This window comes from Taeniopygia guttata, chromosome 8 (genome assembly GCF_048771995.1).
Source record: "Taeniopygia guttata chromosome 8, bTaeGut7.mat, whole genome shotgun sequence".
Taxonomy (NCBI): Eukaryota; Metazoa; Chordata; class Aves; order Passeriformes; family Estrildidae; genus Taeniopygia; species Taeniopygia guttata.
Genome location: NC_133033.1, coordinates 18,299,506 through 18,325,191, shown reverse-complemented (window position 1 = coordinate 18,325,191; position 25,686 = coordinate 18,299,506). Strand labels below are relative to the sequence as shown.

The window sequence follows — 25,686 nt, the reverse complement described above, 5'->3', positions numbered from 1 at the left end:
CATTATCTAGAGCCTGCTGACTTGCAGGTAGAACTGAAACTATAAACATATTTTTACTAAGGGACACAAGAGAAATGACAGTTTGGCAAGTCTTCCATGTCAGGAGGAGAAATCAACACCAGCAAGTGAGATGAGAGGATGGGGTGAGGGCCTGCTTGGCATAGGTATTTTTGTGTTTCTAGAAACAAGGAGAAGCAGGAAGGATGCTTGACCCCTCCATGGATGCAGTAGGATCAGTTCTGGACAGAGCTGTGGCGTGTGGGGAGGCTCAGGGGAACAGCTGCTGGCAGCCTGTGGAGGTGAGCACGGGACCCCACGGGTCAGCCCAGAGGGGTGGGTGAGCTCACCCACCTTGAACAAGGGGAAGGAGCTGCTCAGTGGGAGCAGCCTGAGTGAGATTTGCACCTGGCCTTAGCCGCCCCCTGTGCTACTAATCTTGCAGGGGAGGAGAGGTCCTCATCAATAACAGCAGTCTAGGAATGCACTTTTAAATTTCAGTTTAGTTTTACTTTGTTATGCACACGAGTGTAACCGCTTACTTTGCTGGACTAAATGTGTCCTGATTTCATCTTTCACCTTGGCAGCTGAACAGCATATTCCCCATGGCTGATTCAAGGCACTTTCTTACTGGTGGAGCAAGGAAATACACACACACAAGTATTCCCTCAGAGCAGGGGAGTGGTTTCCCAGCTAGTTACTGGAGCCAGCTGGAGGGCAGGTAACAGGCAGTGCTGACTCACTCTCTCATCAGGCACAGCCAGTGCCTCTAACAAGCAGCTGGGGAGGGGGAGATGGTTTATGATGCATAAGGTACTATAAGAGATATCATACAACTCAAAATAAGATATTGAGTACCTTGAATTCCATGTGCAAATATTTTGCAAGCTAAATATTTTCCACTTTTTATTGAAATAAATTTGTAAGTAACTTAAAGCCAGGAATTATTTGGGGAAATTTCTGAGTGATTTTTAGATAATTTAAAAACAAGAAATGTGGGATGAATAAATTATTTTGTTATATTGCATCTCCATCTCTAGTTTGAATAGTGAGAGAGAATCTGGCCCCAGTGCCTAGAAGCCATACTCAAGGATTGGATTTCCTGTGTAAAAGCTATACAGTCTGATAACACAATTGTACTGCATATTCAGTTTTGATATGTAACCTTTTAAATAAATTGGAATACTCTTTGTGCCTATACTGGCACACACGGAGAGATCATAAACAATAATTTTGTAAAGGTCACTTCCTCACTAAGCGCTTGAGCTCATGGCAAGCGCAGCATAGGGCTATTAAAGGACCTTTATGCTTCTATTTTTTGGTGTCAATATTTTTGCAGCTTCGAAGCTCTGTTTAATATAAAGGCTGTGTAGTGTCCCATGCCATGGGCCTGTGCAGGCCTGTGTTGTGAGACCCTGGGCTGCCTCCCTGTGCATTTTCACAGCAAATGCCTTCTGGCTGTAGGATCTGGGGTTACTTGCAGTGTGGAGCAGCATGCCCGAGGCTGGCAGCATCCTTCCTGCTGGGAATGAGGGGGAACACAGCAAGATCCAAATGGTGCAGGCTTTTGTGTCAGTAGCATCTCAAGACAACCAGGTATCAGGAACCTGGGCAATACATGAGTGCCAGCAGTGGCTGAGGGATCTGCACAAGGTGAGAGTTACCAGATGCTTGCCAAGTTCAGCTGCATAGCACATTGCTCAGATTTTCCTGCTGCTGCCCTTCTAAGGTGCTAATGAAGTTGTTAGTTGAATAATTTTTTTTGGTCCAATAATTTTCTCTTCGTCTTGCTTGTCTCCTGCAAAATACTTTGTCTCAGAGGAAATGCTTGGAAGTTTATAGTCCATCCAACCAACATTAAAACCACATATATCTGCTGGTCTTCAGAAAAAAAAGCACATTTTGTTACAAAGTCCCTTTATGCTATACCCGTTGGAACTGTTCTTTCCTGTGATTGACAACATTGCCTAAATCAATATCCTTTTATTTTCAGATCTCTATTATTTTGAAAAAATCCACATTTGTCCTGCTGACAGTGTAGGGAGAAGTTATTCCTCGCTGTAGTGGCATTAGAGGATACCCTCAGCAGGGTAAGTGGAGTCTATCTGGGGTCATTAAAATAGCCCCTAGTCTGAATGTGTGTGATATTTTCTGGGGGGCAGTAGAGCAGGAGGCTGAGCTGGTGCATTTAAACTCTGGGATTATTTCTTTCCACTGCTGCCTGCTGGTGTAAAGCCACTATGGCTCACAGAAGGAGCAGGATGTTTGTAAGGATATTGGCCATACACAGAGGGGTTGTAACTGGAAAACACCACAGAGTGCGTGGAGAAAGGATGCTTGACGTTGTAGGCATTGTCTCTCTAGTGGGCAGGGGTTGGTGCTGCCCACACAGGAGGTGTGGCTCATCCATCTGCTTGTGGGGACACTCCCACACCTGCTCTGGCAGGGCTGGAATTGCCCCCATCCCAGACACAGCACTATGCAAAACCAGGGTCAGAGCTGGGGAACAGCCCAGGTATGTACTCTCCAGCTTCTGCTGCTGCCATCTGTGCTGCTGTGGTGTTTATTCAATGCCTAGAATTTCGTTTAAAATTATTTCACTTCTCTCTCAGTGAGAAGCCCTTGAATGTACGAGTCAAAGCTTTGATTTTCTCTTCTGTGGAAGACCTGTGCCTAGCACCTGTCTGTGATCTTGGGGAGGTTACATGCACTCAACAACACAGCTATGTCAGCCTGAAAGTTTAAATAAAGTTTAAATAAAGTTTAAAGAGACACTCAGGTGTCTCTTATCCTGGAAAATCTCTTCACTCATTCTGAGGGAAAGCTGATAAAAATCCATATTTCCTAGATTTAAGTATCAATGTTGCTAGCTCCTTCTGCATTAACAGATTGTCTATTTTATGGGGTTCTTAATAACTCTACTAAATTTTAACCAATTTGCATGAATTAATTTTAAGGAAAGTCATAACATTATAGAAGTATATATTTGTACTTGTTCCACATTACTCTACAAACTGTAGCTGTTTTTTTCTCAAGCTGATAATTGTAACTAGTAATTTTACTCCTTTGGCAGCATTTGGCTGACCTTCCCTGCCTTCCCCTGCTCCCTAAATCAAAAATAATTGTTGGTAAAATACTACATAATCTTCCCAAAAAAGGGATAGAACTTCAATCTCATGATAAGAAACAAAAGAGGTAATTTCCCTTGTGATTGATAAGCATAACTTTTAAATGAATATGCTTTATGGAATGGTGAAAAATGGTTGGAGCAGTTAAAAAAATTAATTGGATATCCAGAAAATAGATTCCGTATAAGAAATAATATAGATTTGTAAATGTAGAATACAAAATTATTTATAGACATTGAATGAACAAATTAATTTGGCTGACATTGCCTTCCATTTACATAGAAACCATCTTTCACATTTTCTGTGTAGACCATTTTCTATGTTCTGCTGTGACTGAGGGACAAACAAAACACATGGGTCCTTTAAGGCAAGAGGAAAACATCCTGAAAGTCATTTTAACTGATTCCAAGAATTGTGCAGCAGGCAGAGATTCAGGGAATGACAAAGGCTCATGCAGAGAGGGAGGCAGCGATTCCAGGGAAACAGCTGGTGTCTGGAAAGCCCAGTTTGCTGCTCCCCTTACTGCTCTGCGTGGAGGCTGGGGTGGAGCCCTTTGCTAATCAGGCCAGGCTCCAGCCAGAATACTGCTGGGGAGATGCTGGTCTGGAACTCGTGGCTTGGGAGGCCCCAGCCAGCTGGGATTGAGTACAGCAAAACCAGGACCTAACTCCACAGTGCCATGGAGAATTGTAAAACCAGCTTCTTGCTTGACCACACAGACTCAGTGGGAGAGACTGTACCAAAGAAAGGTCTCTGGAGTGGGCTTGTTTCAGCTCCCCTTGCACGTGGGCATGTCTGGGTACTTCTGGCTCTTCTATCACAAGACTCGGAAGCAAATTTTTAATCTGTAGGCCTTTCTCTAATTCTTTCTGATCACCCCAAAGCTGAACAGCTGGTGAAGGCCAAAGATATGTGTTTAAGGCACCAGTGCTGCAAACAAACCACAGCGTGGTTCGGTTATGTCATGTCATAACAGCATCCAGCACATTTCTTGTGCAGGGGGACCTAGGTGAACATCTCAGTAGATGCAGCTAAATTGCAGAAGCAGAGTCCAGCTCCTGAGCCCCATGGAATGGCAGGAACAGCCACAGGCTGGTTTAGAGGCCAGGGAGGGTGACTGATTCCTCCTCTTCCCTCTGTATGCTTTCTCATCTTCTTGGTGAGAAGTACAAGAAACTCCCATTTATTCTTCCTAGATCAAACTGTAGCTAATCCATAATGAGACATGCTGGTATTCTTTCTTGCTACTCAGGCTCATAAAACACTCAACAAGTTTTTCCAGGCTTAAAAACTCACTGAGATGAGCCTTGCATAGTGACACAGTGTGACCAAAAGCAAAGTGCAAAAATGCCTAAAATTCAGGACCTCAGTTTAACTCACTTTTGTTGGGACATTTCAGACAGGATAATGACATATGAATCCAAAAGAGAATTTTTGTATAAAAAGGCTAATAAATGTTTCCGATTTCTTCCACAAGCATTTAAAAAAAAATGAACAATTATGCTGTCCTGTTCTGTTTCAACAATGAAAATAGTAGCAAACTATTTGAAATTAGCTATTCACAGTAACTGTGGCCAGGGAAAGGAAATGATAGTGTCAAGGTATGAGGAAGAGAGAAGCAAAAAAAAAAAAAAAAAAATAGGTTGCCCATTCTCCTTTCTTTCATCTCTTGCACAGTTTGGCAGAGAGTTCGGGAAGGGGCTTTTTGCCTCTTCAGGGAGAGACATAAACTTGGACCACATATTCTCAAACACTGCCAGCTTGTCATTCAGCTCATGCATTCAAGATGTTGCATATTAATAGCACTCCCTGATGACTAGTGGGTAGGGGTCTCTCCACCTATACAAAATAAGCCTCTTGGCACAACAAAGTACAAAAGAGGCCCATATAGGGAAAAAATGCACTTGAGAGAACTGGTTTGGAGAAACTCTGCACAGATGCTCATGTGCAGATGCATATTTCAGATGGTTTTTTCCTGATTAGCATGCAGCAAACTCACCTGTTTTGCTGCCTAGAGGAGTCACAGTGGACATGGAGAAACACCTGCGTGAGTTCAGTTCTGTCTCCCTGTGGATATGATTTCCACCCTTATTCCATTGCTGTTCCGTGTAGCCACTGAGACCCTTTCAATCCCCCTCTTGGACATGCCTAAGCCAGCAAGCACAGAGGGTACTTTGGGATGGAGACAAAGCATGAGCAGTGCAGGGTGCTGCATGTTGAGATGGGAAGAAGGGAATGAGTGGGTGCATTGGTCACACAGGTGCATTGGGGGTGCATTGGGGATGCTCAGGCCAGATGGGTTCTGGTGTGGCTGAGATAGTAGGATGCGCTCCCAGGACCTGCACAAGAGCCTTGTGTTTGCCATCTGCAAATGATCTGACACTCGGCACATACAGCGTTTCACCTGAGGTCTGGTCATGAGATTGAAGAAAATTAAGCAGGCTGTCTCCCCCTCCCCTGCAGTGTGCTGGTTACACGTGTCTGCCGTTACTTCTCACACTGCGCTCTACAGGCAGATCCTACACACACATGGGGAATAAATTTCCTTTGTGCTCTACTCCATTGTAGTTTACTCCAATGGCAGAAAGCATAGCTCAGTTCTAACCATTTTTGTAAAAATGAGCCTCAGGAGGAGAAAGTGGGGAGAGAGTTGCTTATACATGTGTCGGTATCTGATGCAATCCACAGTGTGAGCCACGTTTTTCTGGATATTTCAGCATACACTGAGAATGACACATGAGTAGTCCAAGCTATTTTCAGAACTGACAGTTTTCCTTTTCACTCCAACAATTGCTTCTTCAATACACTAGAGTATGCAAAGTGCTTCAATAAACTTTTAATTTGGAGTAGGAGTAACAGTGAAACTAAGGGAAAACTTTAGGCAAAACAAGAGCTGACCTCAGCTCATACCTGTTTTGCAGGTTTGTTGTTAACTTTTTAAAAGAGGCTGCACTTTGGCATTGATGGTTTCTGGCAAGGCTTTTCAGAAGAAGTCCTTTTTATGATGTTCTTGACCCAGGTAAGTTCCAGCAGAAGTCTGCTTTTCTGGGAGCCATGGGCTAAAGGTGTCTGGATATATTTTGATCTAAGCTCGTAGGTATTTCTCTAAAACAAAATATTCAAAATGTTTGAGATTTTCAGAAAATTTCCTCAGATCCTTACAACAGAAAATGGATTAAAAGCAAAACTCTCTCATCTGCAAGATAAATGTGGGATGGATTTTGCTGTAATGGTACTTTCATACCTTTTGCCTGAAGTTTATTGACTGACACCAAGAACACAAATATGCCAGGGACAGGGTCTCTACTTTTTCTTAAGCTGTCAAAATCAATTAGGGATCTGAGGCATGGTGGTGTATTTCCTAGGAACTTAATTTCTTTCTATTACCCTCCTGACAAAACTAAGCAATCTCTTTGGAGCTTGCAAAGTAAGGTGCATCCCACAGAGCTAATGCTGTGTGCACTACTTGTAGAAAGGTATGTTTAACAAAAGCTGCATTCTGGATGCCCTCCAAATATCATTACTATTGTTTAATTTCATCTGCAGTTCAGCATCTGTTTAAGATAGTTTCAAAGATAATAATCTCACCAGACAGATACAAAATACAAAACTGATATTACGTTGTTCAATTATTTTGTTTACTAGTGGTGTTAAACCACTCTTTTTATCTGAATCATGCAGAAGAGCTGTGCGTTTTTTACCTTTAAGCTCCTCTGAAAATATAGCTGTTTAGCATCAGTACCTATTTCTTTCCAGATTACGTTATATGAATGAGTTTGATAGGAGTCACCATGGTGAGGAAAGGATAATGGAATTTCAGGTAAGAGTTCTCCATAATGAATTCATTCCTTACAGCATGTTAACACCCACCCATGGAATTAGGGACCTTTGTAACACAATGCAACAATTTACTAGACATCACAAAACACCAATTATAGAATTTGACTGAAACGAGCTGCCAAATCCTCTGTTCCTGATAAAAGAAGGATAGGTATAGTCATGCCAGCACATTTTAACTCCTTCCTAAAAATTCACTTGGGTCCATTGTGAATATCCTCAGTGATACAGTAGATTGACTGCAGTGCTATGTGTATGACATGAAAGTAAAATAAAATAAAAATGAATAGGTCATGAACAGCAGTGAATATGAACTCAATTTGGATCATATTTATTTAAATAATTATAGCAGATTGTTAACTTTGAGAATCTCCTGATTTATGCAAGGGAAAATGAAAGAGGGTTGGCTTCTATATTGTATATTTAGCGTGATAAAAGGAAGCCAGTCTGCATGGAAGAAGTGTGCAATTGAAGTTCCTCAGCTGATATTTTATAAAGGCACAATTAAATGTCAGTACTTTACAAAGAACTCTTAAATCCTAAGACTGAATTTCATCTGTTTTTACTGGTAGCAGAGTACCAAACTGTAAGCAGAACTGAGCAGGATCTGACTTTCCATCACAGACAGTTAATAATTAAATCAAACATTATATTCAACAATAGAACATATGCATCAGCTTCTTTCAAATTGCATTTCCTTCCTGTTAGATCCATTAGTGTAAACCAGACTGCCTTTAGAAAACCCCTTATTGCTGCTGTCTTTCAGCACAGTTCCTGAAATGGATAATGTGGTGCATATTATGGGCAATTACACAGAACTCTCTAGTGACAGGGTTTTAGAGTTTCAGAATAAAACAGCTGGAACTACAGGGCTGTAAACTAATCGGAAAAAGAGACAATAGTAGCACATTTAATGCACGTTGTTAGAACACGGACAAAGACTAGATGTGAAATACTACATATCACTATACCTACTATATTGCACAGCATCTTCACTGCAAAATCACGTTTAACTCTTGAAAGACAAGGCAGTCAAAAGCCAAAGATTTTGTCATGAACAAATGCATGCACAGCTCTATAACCGGAGCTAATTAGAGGAAGAAGCCTTGATCCAGAGCTGTGGTTTTCTCTTAATGTCAGTGTAGATTGAATCAAATCCAGAACTCTATTCAAAAATTATAATTTATTAATGAATGCATAATGAATACATACCTACATATGCTAAAAAATGATGTCTCCATCCCTCTTTTACTGTTTCAATAAACTGAGTATTTAACATTTGTGTTGCAAAAATTGCATTTGCTCTTCGATATATCTCAGATATTGCCACAATGCATAGTGTTTGATCCTCCATCAGTTTAAATTGATGGCAAAGCTCCCATTAATATTAGTAATACAGCAGTGAATTTTTAGAATAGCACATGCATCATTTAAAAGCACAATGACCATGATTACATGTGTAATCACAGTAATTGTGCACACAATTGCTGGTTGGGTATCTAACTGCCTTTCAAAAATCAGTTGCTCTACTTGTGTGTATACTCACAGTAGTCACTTGTAAAAATGCAGTGCAGCCCAGAGCATCCCCACCTCTGTGCTTGCCCCTGAAATACTACAGGGGAGGACTTGTCTCTGGCAGTAGGGATGTGGGATAGAGAGGTATATGTTTACATTGCAGTGATTTGAACCATAAATAAGAAAGGGAGAGAAATAGCTGCAGTATCTCTTTGGGAAAGTAAAAATGTAAAATTACTTCAACTAATTTTTCAAAAGGACAGAGACTGATTTGCACCAGCTCTTGTCTTGTGAGCCTCCTTATCAGCAGTGTCCAGCAGGCATGGGCATGTTAATGTTTTATAATGGTATGGCAAAATGATCAAATAATATATGAAATAACAGCATCATACTAGAATATAACAAAAAAAAAAAATAAAACCAAACAAAACCACACTGAGTAAAATTTTGCAGCTTAAAAAATTCAGAAAACAACTAAAGTTTTAACATAATGCAGTACCCAAGAATCAACAACTGTGGCTCACTCTAGTTTAAAAGGTGACCCCTTTTGCTCAGAAGGTTGATTCCTGTAGCTGCAGAGGTATAGAAAAACACATCCTCCCTAGAAAGGGATAAGACTTCCAGATCCATCCTTTTGCTCAGTGAAATGGTAGCTGGAGAAAGTTTTACACAAACTATTTTATCCAGTTGTCCCCCACAGACCTGGCCTCCCTCCTCCCCTGGGCCATGGCTTTGCTTTCCTGGTAGCATCTTTATGACCCCACAGTGGAGGGGAGGGATGGAGGAGCTGGGCAGGCTGGGCCTGGCAGCCTGGCCCTACTTCTCCCAAGGAAAGACTGGGCCATGAGTCCACATGAGGGAAAGCAGGTGTCATTAACAGAAAGTGAAAGCACCCTCTCCCAGGGGAGGAGTGGGCCCGATTGCAGGGCATGGGAGCACTGGAGTTGTGTTAGAATGAGAAGTAGCACAGCCGCTCCAGGAGCCCCCTTGCTGGGCAGGGACAGCCTACAGCGCTCACTCCGAGGGACTGGGCAGGACAGGATCCCATGAGAATGGGTCCCCCTGCTGCCCTGACCCTATGGGAGAGCAACTGTCTTTCAAGATGGAAGAATCAAAAATTGGCAATGAGTGAAAAATTAACTTTTTCTGAGGCTGCCAGTGGCTGGAGGAGGACAGCTGGACTGAGAGGCCTTCAGCAGACTACATGTTGTATGTTTACCAAGAAGGAAACCTTGTAAAATGTGCTGGGGCAGATGTAGTGGTTACAAATCACATGTGCTGTCTAATTAAGATCTCAATATCAAATGTTGTAATGTTTGACAATATCTGGTTCTCGACTCACCTTGTTTTAGAGGCGGCAATTTTGACGCTCATCTCCATATGTGAGATTTCAGTCCCATCAGAGTTTGGGAAGTTTGTTCCTGGGCTCTGGTGTGCTGAGAAGACAACAAATGTATAGTCTCTGTCAGAAAGAAGAGGGAACAGTGGTCAGATGCTTGAAAAATGTTTCTTCTGCTACTGGAAAGCTTCAGCACCTTTCCCTTCAACAGCATCAGCTTGTAGCTGAGCTCACTGCATGCATGGCTGTGCTCCCTGGATTCTCAGAGCCCATGGCTACAGTGACTTGACATGTTTTCAGAATAGCTTTATGTAAGTTAATCCAGATGGCATGTCTTGTTGCCTCTGTACAAATACCTAGTAAATAGTTTTTTAAAACTTTCTTGAAGCACGATTCCCTTCTTGATTCTCCACAGCCATCCTGCTGATCATTGTAGCAGATTCTGTTCTTAATTTCACTACAATAAACATGAAGTAACCTCATTGACATCCAATCAGAGTGAATTTCAGCTCACTGCATTGCCTTGGGTCTGCAGTCTTGTACACAGGAGCTGTTCATGTAGACTAAATTCAGTACAGAGCATTAAACACTGTCACATTTGTAATTAACATTAGAGAGCTAAATGAAGCCTTGAAGCTATGAAATCCCTTAAGTCCTATAGAAAACATTTCTTTATACAGATCTGAAGTGTTATTCGAAGAAATTCACCCTAAAAGATGGAGAATTGCTGGGACATGAAGAACATAAGGCTCTAAGACTGTATATTGGAGAAAAGTTCCCTCAGAAGTGTGCATTTAGTCACCTTTGGTGACGCATGCTGCCTTGCCTGTCACCTCTGCAAGTGTGGCCTCACTTTCACTGTTATTGCAACATGTGTCAAATGAAATGAAAACAGAGATTTGGGAAAGGATATAATTAACCTACTTGTAAACATTAACCTTAAATATCTTGCTAATTATCTCACTAATTTAATCACTGCAGATCTCAAACTTGTTTGTTAAATATTTAATTCTGCAAATTGTTTTTGATACAGAGGTGTGGGGAGCTTTCTTTGAATGTAAGTTACTTTGTAAAACTCCATAAAACCATTGTTATGTTCACACTTCATTGAACAAACCCTGCTGTCAACAAGACTTTTAATGGAAATCACAAGCAACTGTGCCTTAAGGCGAAGAGATATAGTGCCCTATTATTTTAAAATCTAATGAACACATTGTGTGGAGTGTAGACCAGGGTAGATTTCTTCCTGCACATCTTCAGGTTTGATTCCATGAAAGTCTAGACTAGCAAGCTCTGGGTTTCCTTGTTCCTTTGGTTGCAGTGAAGCAATACAGCTTTTTCTTACCAAATCACCTCTGTATTACTGAGTAACTCAGCAAGATTATATCCTTGAATTTCAGCCCTTTTTATCAAGTCACTACCTTGGGCTACAAGGAACCTAAAAGGTGTTTTGATACTCCAGTTACGATGCCACCCAAAGTGCCTCTAATTATTCCCTAGAGGAAGGTCTCAAATTTGTTAGTGTTTGTTGAGAAGCTGAAAGCTCTGTTTTTGTTCCTTCCTCCCTGATGGGAAGGGGGCTGTGCTCATGCTGCCTCCTGCAAACACCCACGGCACAGCCAAGCATTGCAGGGCATGGGGACACCTCCAGTGCTGAGGCTGGGAGAGGAAACAGGCGGGATGTGGGTGCTGGGAACACCCCGGATGGAGTGGAAGGCTAAGCCAGGACACGCTGGGGACATCCCAGATGGAGAGGATGGCTGAGCTGGGACATGCTGAGGAAGGAGTAGATGGCTACGCCAGGACATGCTAGGGACATCCTGGAAGGAGTAGATGGCTAAGCCAGGACACACTGAGGAACATCCTGGATGGAGTGGATGGCTAAGCCAGGACACACTGAGGAACAGCCTGGATAGGAGTGGATGGCTAAGCTGGGACACACTGAGGAACATCCTGGATGGAGTGGATGGCTAAACCAGGACACACTCTGGAGGCACCCAAATCCTCTGTCCCATGAGAAGGCAGGGACCCTCAGCTGTGCAGTTCTTCCCTCAGACAGGAGCCCCATGTTTCAGGCTGTACCCCCATGGCAGTTCTTTGTCAGTGTTATTTTCTCAATTTCTGATATATTTTTCTTCTTAATTGAGGAAGAAGGTGGAAGACTGGGACTCGCATTGTGTTTCTGACTGTAATTCTTACTATCAGAGGAAGGTGCAAAGGTATGCTAAATTCAGGTGGCGGCTCACAGCAGACCTGTGACAAGAGCCATTTGATTAGTCAGGTGTCCATATAAATACCTATGTGGGACTATATTACTACCTTATCAAATATTGTTTAGAATTTCATCCTGATTGTCTGTGGTTTTTTATTACACACTTATGTACTGGTTAGTTCAATAAAAAACCAAATTTCTGTGCATTTAGCTGAATAAAGCTCTGTTTGTTCCTGTTAGTTATATGAAGTTCTTTCTATGCATTATCTCAATTTCTGGGCATTTTTCCCTTAATTTACTCCAAAAATTACTTCAGTACTAATGAATACTGAAAGACAGCCAAGACAGGACGAACTTTTGGACAATTTATACAAACATGACAGATGATAATAGATTTACTGTAAACATGTCAGGCACAAAAGACTTGACTGCTTTTTTAAATACAGTGATACTGGAAAAGATTTATGGATATTTTCAACTCTTCATTAAAGAGAAAATATTTTGAAACTATAGGCTCTATCCTTTTATCCATTTTTGCCTTCCAGGCTAAGTTGCAAACCTTTGATGTTTTCTTCACCAAAAAATAAAAGTAGTTATGAATTTATTTCTTCACAGTACTTTCATTTTTGTGTCATTTTACAGTTTTTATTACATTCCTGGCAGTCCAAATGATGGTGTTTGGAGAGTACCTTGAGTCCACAGCTCTAAGTTTTCTGAAAATAAGGACTAAGTTCACTTAATGATGGGTTCTGGCTACTGTATTTTTTCTTCTTTAGTAACAAAAGGTTAATGAAATCTCTGAATACTTTAACTGCCTGTTAGACCAACCAACCAACCAGTTAAAGGTTATTCTATTCTAAATGACTGGACGCTATTTGAATTGATAAAAGTTAACATGGCATAGCTAGTACCTGTTGGATCAGGTTAATAAAAAGCAAAGTCTTAGACATGAAAATCATGTATAAATATGGTTGCTGTAGTTGACCCAGATATCAATTTTTACAGCCAGGTGTATTCTTAACTCTTATTGTCGGAGTCAGCTTCCGTGCCCTTACAAATCAATAGCAAGCCTTGCTTTCAACTTCAGTGCAGCTGATGTTGTTGGCAGTCAATGGTTTTGCAAGATCAGTTCAAGATATTGGAATGGTTTCAGAGAATTATTGGATTCTTTCTTTCTGAAATAGTGTTAAACTCGTAAGTAGGAATTTAAAGAATTTAAACGTGAAAATATATGCACTTGCACTGCTTCTTAAAACTAGTGTATCTTGCCAAATCTCCTATCAAGTCAAAGCAGTGCACCAAAATGATAGCAGAAAGGATTGTGCAGTGCTCAAACATCTTATCTGGCATACTCACAGTGCTGAGCATGCCCTCATTTTTGAATAGTGGGGAAAGATGGAGAAAGAGGAGATTTGGGTGGAAAATAACAGTTTTCATTGCAACCTTAGAAGAATGTTGGCAATTTTGTAACAGAATTATTTACTGTTCTGAGACCATTCAAAGGAAGGCTGGAGGCTTAATAAAGGCTTCATTTTGGAAGAATGGATAGCTGAAAGTAGTATTTTACTAATTCTTATTGGAGGCACATTTCTGGCTTTTGAAAATTAATTTAAGAGCCACAAACCAACACACATTTATGAATAACATAGTGCTGTTGGAGATAATGCAAATGTCTTTATAAATAACATATTATAGCTTAAATCATTATTTTTAATGCCTCTTTTTTTTTCCCTATATGAACAGGTCTGTACTGGTCTGCATTAATTAAATGTAGGTAGGTTTGTAAGGCCAGATCATCATTACTTCTATGTCCCTGATTTAAATCTGCAGTAAAACATTTCTCCATTTAGTTTGGTGCTTTTGTGTCATATTTCATACACTAGTTGTCTCTTAATTAAATCCATGATAGCCCACCAACACAGACTATTAAAATAACTATACTTTGCACTTGACATATTTATGAGACAGATTCATAAGAGTATAGACTGATACTTGAACTACTCACTGAGAAATGCTAATAAGATTATGATGAAGGTAAGATTAGAACATTCGTCTCCTTTTCACTTCTCTCTTCTTTATAGGAATTTATTTTTATAACTGCAATTCACTATTTCTATTCCAGGCTCTTTGATGTTGCTGTGTATACCAACAGTCTTTCTGTGTCGATTTATTGTGGCAATGAAGAGTGGGAAACTGCTAATTTATATCACCAGCAAAGTGCATAACTGTTGTGTTCCTTGAAGTATGAATGTTTGCAGACGTCTCTAAACCTTCACATGGGACTGACATGTTCAAGATAATACCTTTGGAATTGGGTGATGAAAAATATGGATGATGGTAAAGTGCCACATTGTTTTACTTTTATTGTCTTATTCCTTCAACTCTCCTGGTGGTGTAGAGCTGGCTGAATCTGCTCCTGGAGGAGGGAGGAGACAGTGACATTGTGCCTGTGACCCCTCAGTGCCTGTTTCTGTGCTCCCTCAGTGCCTGTTCCTGTGCCTGTGACCCCTCAGTTCATGTTTCTGTGCCAGGCAGGCCATGCCCTTGCCCATCCCTCAGCTGTGGCAGATGCAGTGGTGTGTCCTGAGCTCTGCAAGCTGCTCTGGGCAGCTGGACTGTCACTGCAGTGTCGGAAATGGCCTGGGTGTATGGCCTCAGTGGGTAAGGAAAACAGAAAAGCAAGCAAATCCACAAATCATATCACTAGAAAGGCTATTAGACATATGCTAAGATTTGATCATTCACCTGTATAGATATCTTGGAATTGCCTTCTTAGCATTATATACAGACAGAGCTGCTGATATAATTTGTTTGTTAACTTTCTTAGTAATTTGGATGTGGAAAGTTCAAAGAACTCCATGTTTGAGAAAAATGTTGCTAGAAGTGAAAGAACTGCTAAATGAAAATAATCAAGGATTTCTATCATTTTTCAGGACCATGATGTTCACATCTTAGGGACCTTTCCTCTCTATTTTTTCAGATTCCCATTCTTGCATGGAAGAGCTTCCACTCATCTTTGTTTTGGGGTCCAGGTGTGGGTACAAATGGAAAGGTCTCTAAATACATGCAGCTTGAAAGGAATGTATTTTACAAGGGGAGTCTATAGAAAGCCATGTCTACATGATGCTCAGATGTTCAGGAGGATAGATACATTGCTCTGTTTCATCCTGTTATTCTCTGTGAACGCAACAAAAACATAAAATTCTGGGATTTCATTTAGAAATAAATACAATATTAAAAAGTAAGAATAATAAAGTTATATTAAATATTTCATCCTCTACAGAAATAAACCAGATATAGTTCAGGGAGCTTCACTAAACACATTAAATCTAATAAAATTGCCTACACGTACTCCTGACACTAGTAGTAATTAAAATAACTTGTTTCAAAAAACTGGTCCTATACATGAATACTTATTGGCAATTATTTCCAAGTTCTTCAAACCAAAGATAAAGTAATTTGATTCACACACAATGTTCTTGTAAACGTGGTTCATACTGGGTTTTATATGCAGCTTAGGACTGTTAATTGCCGTTTTGAGCCTCACAGTAAAATAGAGTTCAATATGTCGCTTTTTCTGAAGTATTGAGAAATGTTTGAGAAATGCTTGTCTTAGTCTAATCAACTGTGAATAATTTATTTCTGAGTCCTACTTTTCAGTATAAATGGATCTGACTTTTCTCAGAGCTTCTCAAGTCTAATCAACTTGTTGCATTCATTTAATTAAGGAAATCTGTAGCAAAGTGTGAAGTCTAAGTACCAACAGGCCTTTTTTGTTCTGCAAAATTAGTGTATTTTCATTGTGAATGTGATTATGATTGTTTATACTTACAGGTAGCCTCCACTGAAGAAATCAGGGGTTTTTTCTACACTTATGGGTCAATATGAATAGCACATAAACTGTTTTCTGAACTGTCTCTCTTATAGTGAACCCACCACCCAGCTTCCCAAATTCACACAAAAGTAGCTTTCAGGCAATTCTCATTTCTGGAAGGGTTATGAGTGTTCTTCCATGCCCCAAAGGGGAGGAAGATATAATAAAGGTATAACATACTAGAGTGGGGATAAGAGACTGACTTTTTAGTCACAGTTTACCTGAAAAAGATAATCATACTTGAGGATTAAAGCACTGGCACAAGCTCATGGTCAAGATCTGCATGCCACAGAGTCAGACACAAAGGGATGAGCTAAGGTGCTGATTCAAAGTCCTGGCTGTTTCCCAACCTTACATAATTTGTTCTCATTTCTCTGAGAAATCAGCATTCTAGGAAGGGAATAGCTGGTACAATAAAGGGCTTTGACATTATATATGCATTTGTTTTAAAAAGGCCCTATATTTATTTGCTAATAAATGTTCAGAAGTCCATCATTCCTTTCATATTTGTGTGATATGAGGAATATTTTTTATTAGAAATATAGAGAGATGCTGTGGAGATTGACATATTATTTTTTTTCTCCTTATCCTCAGACAAACTCCAGACTCAGAGAAAACGTCCTCAACCCTGGTCTACAATACTGTCCAGTGCTTATGGGTTATAAAATGAAAATCATCAAAACTGCCCTTGACAGGATGTTTCTTTCCATTAGTTGATTAAAATGGTTTATTGTTGCCTACAGCATTGTTACTTTAAACGTAATTTTTAACAAAGAGCAGATGTGGCCATGTCTTGCACTATTTCTCTTTCTGTGGTTTCTGATACAGAAATGAATCACTACGCAGATCCTCCTGTGGGGAGGGAGAGGGAAAGGTGAGGGACTCAGCGATGGGCTGGGGTATCAGCTGGGGGGGGGGGGGTGGGCATTGTGCAACAGTACTGCAGAAAGTTGGAGGCAAAACATGCAAACCTTCAACCAGCAAGTGCTCAGAGTAGAAGAAAACCCCAAAATCTTGAATTATCTGCCTGCCATTGCCATATGTTTGCTCTGACAAAGCAAGAAGTGGGTTCTGACATTTTTTCAGACTGACAACTCTTAATGTTTCAGATACAGTGTGGAAATGGAGAGTTGCTGATCCTAAAACATTAAACAAGGTTGTATCCCCATGAACTCTCATCTATCCACTGCTCACTGCTGTTACAAAGAGAACTGAAAGAGTCCAAGTCTTTGAGATGTATGTTAAATCCCTTTGTTTTTTGTTCACCTCCATGTTTGATGGAGGAGCTGAAATCTCAATACAAATCCTATTTCCAAATCTAGGGGTCATTTCAAGCAATAGTTACAGAAAGGTACCTTTCCATTTCCTAGCACAAGTTTTCTAAGGCATGTTGTCATCTGATGATAATAGGGTCTTTCACTAGCCAATCTCAAATTATTGGCCATGTGACCTAATATTCAATAAATATTTATTTGAGAATCATAGGTTAATTAATTTCCATTGTTTCTGTTTTAATTCTATACATGCTTATACTATACAATTAGAGAAAAACACAGACAGCCACGAGTAAATGTTGCTCATACAAAATGTTTCTATTACCCTTTACTTTTAAAACCATTAATAGATTATTAGGAGATATAAACATTGGAGACCATGGATCATATTTGCATGTTAATCAAAGCCATGAATTATACATTATTTTCTATGGAGAGTACTAGAAACAATATTCCTCCTTTCTTATAGCTATAAAAGCTGGAGGTTTCCTGGAGCACAGATCACATCCCCTCTGCAATACCTTCTAATAGAAAGAAAGAAATCCAGCTTTTCAAAGCAATCTCTCACTAAATGAAATAGATTTGTTTGTATTGCTTTGCAACACACAAGTGTGACAGTTCATTTTAAACAAAATAGTTTTAATAATGTCATTACTAATATCTCTTTGGTCATCTCTCTGAAAAATTGTGTTTTAATAGGACTGTTTCATTTTAATAAATGGCAGAAGAGGCAAGCTGCCCTGAGTCAGCAGGAAGTGGATATACACCAGAGAACAGGCTGATTGTGTTAGATTCATCCAGAACATTGAACAGCACACAGACAGTCCAAGAAAAAGCAACTGGCTGTATTCAAATGATTAGTCTTACTGCTATGCTGTAGCACAGATTCACACATTCTTCTATTATTCCTTGACCTTCTGCCAAAAACTCCCACTTCAAGTAATAATTAGAATTAGTGTTTCCAGTGCATGCTTCCATCTTCCTAACAAACAGTAATGAAATGTGGCTTTTACAAAATATGCAGTTAATTAAACTTTTTTTTTAACATTGTTTGATTAATACAGTTCCCCTGTGCTAGCCCCTCATTATGCCTGACTACCTGGGATTGGTGAACTGAAAGAAAAGCACTATCAATAAGATGAGTGAGATTTCAGAATTTTGCACTTTAAAATTGCTTGTGCTTTTAATTTTTTTTTCTTTTTCTTTTGTTTAGGTCTTGGAATAAACTGAAAAGACACCCTTTATTTGTAATCCTGCTTTTTTAAGATGAGGACAGTATGTGTATTATATAACAACTCTACTAATACCCTCAGTGTGAATTTGAAGAACACATATATCAAGTGCTACAAGATAACAAGTGCATTTCTAGGCAAGCTTTTTGAAAAGGTGTATCAGCACTGTATTGCTTAATAACACTATGCAAATAGATATTCTGATTTCATTTAAAAATATTATTTCATGCTTTTTAACTGTCTGCCTTAATTATCCAAATGCTAAACAAGTATAGTCTTTTGATTGATGAGAGTTCCACCCCTTTACCCACACCCCTGCAGATATGAGGCTCCACAGTTTAGCACCATAAATCACTGTGATTGTAAAACTTAACTACTGTATGATCAGAGATCACATGCAGTGGTAGCCTGGATATGCTTTCATCCTTTGTTATGAACGTTTTACGGCTAAATTTATTCTGGATGTTTGGAGAAATATCTGTTTCTTCACTTAAGAAAGCAATGCATTTTAAATAAGCAATTCTTGCGACAATTGGAAATAATCACAGAAGTCTTCTATTTGCAATCTTCATTAATGTGAGTTATTTCATCACTTTAGGAGAAATCTTTTCAGAAGAAAACAACAATTAAACCCCTCCCCCCAGACTCTGACAGCTAAGGATCTATGGATCAGCCATTTTAGTAATTAACCACAATTCCTCTGATTTGTGAATTTCCAGATGATGAGGCAGGAAGCAAGTTACATCTTCGAGAAATTGCCCTCAGGAGAGAGGAAAAACTATTGCGAGGTTGACAGCACAACCTTGTACCGGCACAGTTTCCCTTCCCCAGTGGTTCAAGGAGTTCCAAGCACCCTCCTGTAAATCATCAGCTCACATCTATTTATTATCTTCCAGCCCAGTGCACAACACTATCTGTTACACACGGATACCAGCAATATTGCAAGGTGGACTCAAGGGATAAAAGACAGCAAACCCTGCACACCTCCTATGCCTGAGTCACACCCACTATAAAGCCAGGCTCTGTTCATAAAGCTCATGCTGTTGTCAGAAATGAAACAATATGAACTGTTCTGGTTCAGAGTAGTGCTTTTGTAGTGTTTCTCCAATATGCTTGATCTTACCGTCTTGATAGCTTTGTGTTATTATACAGAGACAAAATTTATCTGCATAGTAATGGACAAAATGTCTATGAAAATATTGCTATTCATTCAATGGTTGTTGTTATATTTGGACTAGGCGCCAGCCTCACTCTGTGATGCCTGTCCTGGAATATCAATAAATAAATCATAAAAGCCAATGCTTCAAATATTGAAAAATTCACACTTCAAACTGTGTTTTGAACTATACTGAGAGCAATGCCTCAGATTGTCCTTTTGCTTTATATGAACAGAAGAAATTCAAAGTAGGAGGAAGTGTCTCCTGGGATTTGGCATAGGGGAGTGCCACAAACCATCAGCCTTCCTGTCTCTGCTGTGCCAACGAAGCCTCTCCTGGGATGTACCACGAGAAGCAGACAGTGTGTCTGGGGAGTTAATGTGGCTTCAGATGAAATTATCTCCTGCAGAATCCATCTTGCCTGTTGTTTAAGTGCATGCAAAGGAGTCAGGCAGTGGTGAGGAGCCAGACCACAGCAGGACAGGTGAAGGCACAGAAAAAAGTAGAAGCATTTTCCTAGGACTCTGTTAAGTGAAGTTCTTTGCTGCACACACACATGCTGCTAGTGAAAATGGGACATCACGCCTCTTTTTCTCCTTATGTCTGGAGCCCAAATTTGGCAAGAGCAAACTTACTGAAGTCCCCACTCTGTTGCCCATTTCACTCCTCACTAGTAACAGATATCTAAATTCTATGGTGTGATTGACAGCATTAAAAGGAGAAATGAGGGCAAATGTCCTTCTGAAAAGTGCACTCTAGTTCAAGCCCAAGTGTTTGGGCTGATGCCCAAGTTGCAGAATGACTTTCCATGGTTTGCATTGTGTGGGGGACCACTAGGCAATTCTAATGGTTCTTTTTATTTTGCTTTAAAAGCACTGAAATTAGATGAAAGCTAGAAGTAGGAATGGTATTTTGTAGTAATTGTAAATGCAAAGCTAGATGAGCACTAGAAGTCACTCAGGTACATCTATTCAAAGGCCAGAAGAAAAAGCACTGCAGGTATTCAGTGCTTTATCTGATTAGAAAACAGCCTGGCACAGATGTGATTTCTGCTCCATATATCAAGCTATGGCAGGCTTTTGCTGCTTCATTATGAAAGCATGTGAAGTAAAATAGGTTTTGGAACATAAAAAATGACAAATTTGGAAAAATATCTATATGCCAGATGGGTGTAGGAAGAATCCTTGTGACAAATATATTATTAAGGGAATATGCATAAGGAAAGAAACTGTGCCCAGTTCTTCCAGGGATGGACAGGCAGGAAGGTAGCGTCTCACTGTGTCTAATGTATTCTCATCTAATCTAAATCTAATTAATTATGTTGCATCGCTGACAGACAATCTGGGCACTGCACACAACAATGGAAGGCTGCACCGGGGCTTCGGGAGGGCCGGCGGTAGCTTCGCCCTCGCTGCTTTTGTTCCCGGCGCCGGGGGAGCGCAGGTCGGGGTGACGCCATCTCCGCCGGGGCGGGCGGGGTGAGCTCATCCCGGCCCCGCCGCCTGGCCTGCCCCGGGCAGCTCTCGGAGCGCTTGGGCGCAGTGAGCGCTCCAGCGCGGCTTCTCCTCCTATTCCGTGAAGAAACGGGAGCGTTTCGGCCGGGGCTGTCGCGCTGCACTGATGCTTTTGGGGCCGAGCTCGGTGTCTGGGCTGCGTCCGGCGGCTCAGCGCGCAGCTCCCGGTGCAGGGCAGGAAGGGTGCGGCACCGGGAGCTCGCCCCCCGAGCCCTGCTCGGAGCCGTGTGTGGGACAGCTCCGCGCTGCGGGGCTGCGGACACGGCGCACAGAGAGGAGGCTGAGCTCTGCTCCAGGAGGCGCTGGGCCGCGCAGCAAGCCGGCCATGGGCAGGGCTGAAGGACGGGCCCTGGAAACTTCGGCTTTGCAGTGTGGGGCCGGTGGGATCCTTCAGCCCAGAACGGGTGGGGCCAGGCCTGTAGGCCCTTGAGGAAACATCGCTGCCTCTTCTTGAAAGAGGCAAGTCAGTATTTCAGCCTCAGGGAGATAATAACCCAGAAATGACCCACGCTCTGGCCGGCCACTCCCATCTGGGCGGCTGACCCGGTCTGATGAGGCCGTAACAGCGGCCAGAGGAGCTGCGGGGGGATAATCGCACCCCGAGCCTTTGGTTATTGCCAGGGATGTGGAATACCTGGTCTGGGTTCAAGGTGTGACGATCTAGCCGTGATTAATGCGTTCAGAACTGAAACAGAAATGGAGGTAGGGAGGGTGGTATGGCAATCGTATCATTTGGCTTCACATAATTTGATTTTACTGATGCCTCATCCACTGTCTGATTACTCTTTTCCTATTTAATCCCAGCCAAACCAGGAGGCTTTTGCTCACAGGCTTTTAGTACTATTTTATTTGGCAGTTATGGAATAAAAGAATTTTAGTATTGCCTTAGAATTTCTCCTGACATCTATCACAACCAATCCAGCTCATATGTGGGTGAACTGTGTTTTGATCCAATTATAAAATTCTATTGGAGTCTTTTTACATTCTTATCCCATGTGCATGTTGAAAAATTCAAGAGCAAAAGAAAATTCTACAAAATGTTTCTCATTTACTGTAGGCTTGGAGACACAAAACTGCATCACAGTCATTTGTGGAAGCTAATAGCAAACTAGAAAAACAACGTATTCTTCAGGAAAAAACCCACCCTGTTAATCAGCAGCAAGACTTAGAGGGAGAATAGTAAAATCTGTGTATAGATATTACTGGCAATCATCTTTTGGAGACACAACATTACTTTTGTTAATTGTTGTAATGAGAACTTTGTTGATGTTCGTCCCAGAAGTTACAATGAAAAAGGATCTGCCAGTCTGAAGACATTTTGGAGGGTGCATAAAAATGACAAATTTGAAAAACCCCAGACACAAAATGACCAAGGTAACACATAGCTAATGTCCCAATGGATTGCAACGACTATAATACTTAAAAATGAAGATACTTTACACACTCTTAGCATCTCTATAGCAAAAATGCATTATTAAATCAACAGCCCATGCACTATTTGATTACCATGATGGAGATGTTGATCTAGGATATTTCTGTCTCAACACTTTCACTGTCTTCAGGCTACAAAATATAATAAAAGGAATTAGGTGTCTTCCTTGCTCATCGGCTATAGAAAGCCATGCAGAGGCATAGCTTCACAGACAGAGTGCTGCTCCCGGGGGAGGAAATGCACTTGCTCCAAAGCTCTCTGGCTCCATCCTGGTGGAGTCTCTCATGCACCTACAATCCGAATCCCCATCCTAAAGCTGGGATGTGCCAGGACCAAGCCAGCAGCCCTGGGCAAGAGCCAAGCAACAGTGGCAGGGCCAGGGCCAAGTCTGGAGCTCAGACTTCAGCTGGGAGCTGTTCAGCCACATGGAAAAGCCAACAGCTCTTTGACTTTCCCAAATACTGCTTGGAATTCATCCCTTTCTGGTCTGTAGGGATCCTGTGGCTGCCCCCAGGAGCAGAGGCTGGGTGGCACTGCTGGGATGGACCTCTGTGCCCTGCCCAGCTGGGCTGTGTCCTGCGTGTGAGCCCCAGGCCACTGTGCACCAAGGCAGCAGCAAGGCCGTGCTGGGGTGGGCAGGACACGGGTGGCTCTGCAGATGCTGGCCACAGGCACCCTGCACTGCTGGGCTGGCTCAGCCTGCCCATGCTGCTGCTGTGGAAATGTGCAGGGAGAGGCTGGGAGGGGAACACCCAGCAGTGCTCACCAAAGCTGAGCAACCCAGCTGCATGCAAGGATGAGAGATGCATGTGTGCCCACAAACCATGTTAGGTTGTTCCCAAGGCTGCCTGCTCTTGGTTACATCAGTTTGGCCTCTCTGTGATTCCAGTAGCTTGATAGTTAGTCCCCTTTTCCTTATTTTTAGGGTACAGACCGGTTGTTGGTCCCCCCCTTCTGGAATGCTGTCTGTTTCTGCACCCCATGGGAGGCTGATAAATGTGGCACCTCTCCCCATGGCTTCCCCTGGTCACTCTGAACCCCATTATTAAGCTCTGACACAGAAATCTGTTTAGTCACAGAAGCAGATTGCTTCCATGAAGCACAGAAATGTAATTTGCCAGTACTTAAGCTACAATATTGAATACTAACATGAAGTTCCTTTCCCTTTTCAGTTCTTTATAGCAAAAAATACTTGGTGTGAAATCTTGTTTCTATAAGGGTCAGTGATAAAATCTGCATCAGTGACAGAGCAGCTTCTGCCCTTCCTCTGGTGAGTGGTTTTATTGGTTTTGCATTTAAAGCTGTTCCAATGCATCAGTGCTTTCATTGCCAGTCCAGAGCACTCCTACACTTGCAAAGCTGGTGGAGAGGTCATCTCCATATTCCCCTTGGCCCGGCCGTGTCGCAGGCAGCCGGACAGCCCTGTGGGGTTTGTCCTGCAGTGCCAGTGCCCAGGGTTTCAGCTCTGAGGCAGAGCACACTCCAAGAGCAGCCGTAAGCCAACACTCCTCACCTCAGGCTCCAGCCCACTGTAGTTAATCATTAAATAATTCTCCTGGTGATGTTATCCAGTGCTGATAAATTACAGATTTCATTGTTTTGCCTGGAGCGGCATTAAATTGTGTTAATTTCATTGAAGATTGACACTGGCTTTTATTTCCTTTTGCTACTGTTTTGTCCTGTAAAGTGACACTGTCTACAGACTTCAGATTGCTCATATAATTGGTACAATAGATTTTTTTTCTTATATTTGGAGAAAATTTTAATCAGAGCCTTTGAAATACCAAGAACTTTGAGATCAATAAAATACTAATGATAGTGTATTAGAAAAGGAATATTAACACAAATCAAATAGCTTTTAAAAAAACGTTATTGTTGACTATGTTTGTTTTACATGTGATCTCAGAATGATTTCTAATTTTATACGGCAGTGAATTTATTCCACCTACAATACACGTTTCTGACACAGGGTTTTCTCAAAAACTGAAGATAAAATACATTATACATCTTCCTGATGAGCCAAATTCTCATCGGTCTGATTCTCTCCTTTGGCAAAAGGAAAAATATCCCCAGGTAGTCCTACTCTTTTCAGGCAGAAGAAAAAGGCTGTTTTAAGTTAGTGGGGTCTTGATCTGTTCTTTGATGACAAATCCCACCCGTTTTGGAACAATTAACATAACAGTTCAATGGGTATTGAATAAAGCATATGGAAAATTTTGGAGCTGTAATTTACAACTAAAAAAATGATATTAAATAACTTCTGTACCAGCAGGAATGTGACACCATACAGTAGACTGTTGTGGTAAATAAGAGAAGGTTTTGATTGTGCACTATTGTAGCTCCCTGAGCAGAATGTTGAGTTCAACTAGGAAATATTGAATAAAACCTCATATTCCCTCTGAGGCTCCATATCACAGCTGGTATTTTTAATAGAGGTCTCTCTCAAGGTTTTCATTAGGGTACCTGGGGTTTGCTTTGGTGGGGTTTTGTATTTTTTTTTTTTTTAAGCACATGGTATAATGCAGTCTAACCCCTTACTTTGCTGTAAATGTGCACAAAAATTAATTGAACAATAAATTAGGTGTCAGGTGCCTCCAGGCACTGATAAGTATTAATGCCCCTGAGCAGCCTCACCTGGGGCATCCCACTCCCTCCAGGGACTGAGGATTTAAGCTCAGCCCTTTGCATCCCCCTGCTTCTCAGCGGTGCCGTGGGGCTGCTGCTCTCCAGCTCCTGGTGGGTGCCCTCTGCTGATGTGGACTCTGGCCGGTGTATGGCCTCCAGGCTTGGTGACAGAGCTGTCCTGTAAGTATGGACCTGGCTGGCAGTCTGTAGGGGTGTATCTGGTTTGGACCCTGACTTGCAAATTATGCCCTAAGCTTGGCCCCAAGCCTGTGTGGTCGCTGTGAACGTGCCTGATGTTGGGACTCGTGGTTGAAGCTGCCCTGCTCTCTCCATCAGCTGCTTTGGAACTGGTCCTGATCATGCCTCTCTGTCCTGCTGGGAGAAAACATGGTTAGTTGAATTCAGTTAATACTGTAATGGAGTTTACTTAACCTGGAGGAGCCTGCCCTATCCTATGTCTCTAAAGCCTATTTTGGATTAGAAAGGCAAGATTTCTTAGGAGAATAAGGAAGTATGTAGATTTAATATCTTGAAGCAATTCTTCTGCAAT

The 25,686-nt window shown here is 41.5% G+C and overlaps 1 protein-coding gene across 12 annotated transcripts in view; it reads left to right on the top strand.

Moving 5' to 3' along the window:
• PLPPR5 (phospholipid phosphatase related 5) overlaps nucleotides 1-25,686 on the top strand; it is a 211,675-nt gene that overhangs the window by 129,289 nt on the left and 56,700 nt on the right. The window contains exons 7-10 of one of the 12 annotated variants that reach the window (XR_012057155.1): nucleotides 1,991-2,087; nucleotides 6,882-6,945; nucleotides 14,151-14,365; nucleotides 16,497-16,643. The exons of 6 other annotated variants lie outside the window; for them this stretch is intronic. The gene's annotated coding sequence lies outside the window, so the exon portion shown is untranslated. Of the gene's footprint in view, nucleotides 1-1,990; nucleotides 13,803-14,150; nucleotides 14,366-16,496; nucleotides 16,644-25,686 lie in introns of those variants that run through there. 5 more of the 12 variants (XR_012057153.1, XR_012057152.1, XR_012057154.1 and 2 more) reach the window with 5 other exon arrangements.